The sequence below is a fragment of the Oncorhynchus gorbuscha genome, unplaced genomic scaffold (genome assembly GCF_021184085.1).
Source record: "Oncorhynchus gorbuscha isolate QuinsamMale2020 ecotype Even-year unplaced genomic scaffold, OgorEven_v1.0 Un_scaffold_1926, whole genome shotgun sequence".
In the NCBI taxonomy this organism is placed as follows: domain Eukaryota; kingdom Metazoa; phylum Chordata; class Actinopteri; order Salmoniformes; family Salmonidae; genus Oncorhynchus; species Oncorhynchus gorbuscha.
Window position 1 is genome coordinate 98,987 of NW_025746573.1, and position 2,195 is coordinate 101,181.

Here is a 2,195-nt window from a genome sequence, read left to right on the forward strand (position 1 = left end):
CCATAATGACCATTGTTATGTTTGGAGGGAAAAGGGGGAGGCTTTCAAGCCGAAGAACACCATCATGTTGTGGGGGTGCTTTGCTGCAGGAGGGTATGGTGCACCACTAGAACACCTGGGAAGGACACTGCAGGGCAAATCGGTTTGCAATTTGAAGTGGTACATATGTGCGACAACCTACTAAATTCATAGTGACAGGTTGCACAAGTAAACAAGGAGCATAGACTATTTCCCTGACCAGGAATCGAACCCGAGCCACGGCGGTGAGAGCGCCGAATCCTAACCACTAGACCACCAGGGAAGGATAATACAGTGAAAATTGGTTCTCAGTGTGAGCTGGTACATATGTGCGATAACCTATATTCATTGTGACAGGTTGTAGAAGTAAAGATGTAGCAATAGAGTAGTTCCCTGACCGGGAATCGAACCCGGGCCGCGGCGGTGAGAGCGCCGAATCCTAACCACTAGACCACCAGGGAAGGGTACGACAGTGCAAATCGGTTCCAAGTGTGAGCTGGTACATATGTGCGATAACCTTCTATATTCATTGTGACAGGTTGTACAAGTAAACATGTAGCAAAAGATTAGTTCCCTGACCGTGAATCGAACCCGGGCCGCAGCGGTGAGAGCGCCGAATCCTAACCACTAGACCACCAGGGAAGGGTACTACAGTGCAAATCGGGAGTCGAACTGGGAGTCGAACCACCAGGGAAGGGTACTACAGTGGAAATCGGGAGTCAAATGTCCTCTGGTCTGGTGAAAAAAAATCGAATCCTAACCACTAGACCACCAGGGAAGGGTACTACAGTGTGAGGATTTCCCAGTTTGAAATCAAGGAAGCTCCTTCCTCTGCAAGGAAGAAGCTACTGCTCCAAAACCGCCATAAAAGCCATACTACAGTTTGGGGACAATGATCCTAGTTTTTGGAGAAATGTCCTCTGGTCTGATGAAACAAAAAATCGAACTGTTTGGCCATAATGACCATTGTTATGTTTGGAGGGAAAAGGTGAGGATTTCAAGCCGAAGAACACCATCATGTTGTGGGGTTGCTTTGCTGCAGGAGGGTCTAGTGCACCACTAGAACACCTGGGAAGGACACAGCAGGGCAAATCGGTTTGCAATTTGAAGTGGTACATATGTGCGACAACCTACTAAATTCATAGTGACAGGTTGCACAAGTAAACAAGGAGCATAGACTATTTCCCTGACCGGGAATCGAACCCCAGGGAAGGGGCCCGAGCGGTGAGAGCGCCGAATCCTAACCACTAGACCACCAGGGAAGGATAATACAGTGCAAATTGTTTCCCAGTTTGAAATGGTACATATAGTTGAAGTCGTAAGTTTCCATCCACTTAGGCTGGGGTCATTAAAACCTGTTTGTCAACCCCTCCACACATTTCTTGCTAACAAACGATAGTTTTGGCAGTCGGTTAGGACATCTACTTTGTGCATGACACAAGTCATTTTTCCAACAATTGTTTACAGAGGGATTATTTCACTTATAATTCACTGTATCACAAATTCAGTGGGCCAGAAGTTTACATACACTAAGTTGGCTGTGCCTTTAAACAGTTTGTAAAATTCCCGAAAATGATGTCATGGCTTTAGAAGCTTCTGATAGGCTAATTGACATCCTTTGAGTCAATTGGAGGCGTACCTGTAGATGTATTTCAAGGCCTACCTTCAAACTCAGTGCCTCTTTGCTTGACTCCATGGGAAAAGCAAAGGAAATCAGGGAAGACCTCAGAAAAAAAATGTAGATCTCCACAAGTCTGGTTCCTCCTTGGGAGCAATTTCCAAACGCCTGAAGGTACCTCGCTCATCTGTAGAAACAATAGTACGCAAGTATAAACAGCATGGTATGACGCAGGCGTCATACCGCTCAGGAAGGAGACGCGTTCTCTCTCCTAGAGATGAACGTACTTTGGGTCGAAAAGTGCAAATCCATCCCAGAACAACAGCAAAGGACCTTGTGAAGATGCTGGAGGAAACAGGTACAAAATGGTCTATATCCACAGGAAAACGAGTCCTATATCGACATACCCGAGAGGCCGCTCAGCAAGGAAGAAGCTACTGCTCCAAAACCGCCATAAAAAAGCCATACTACAGTTTGGGGACAAAGATCCTAGTTTTTGGAGAAATGTCCTCTGGTCTGATGAAACAAAAATCAAACTGTTTGGCCATAATGACCATTG

General features: G+C 46.1%; 1 non-coding gene across 1 annotated transcript; it reads right to left on the reverse strand.

Moving 5' to 3' along the window:
- Positions 1 to 407: 407 nt before the first annotated feature.
- trnae-cuc lies at positions 408 to 479 on the reverse strand. The gene has a single exon. It is a non-coding gene; the product is annotated as a tRNA-Glu (tRNA).
- Positions 480 to 2,195: the final 1,716 nt, after the last annotated feature.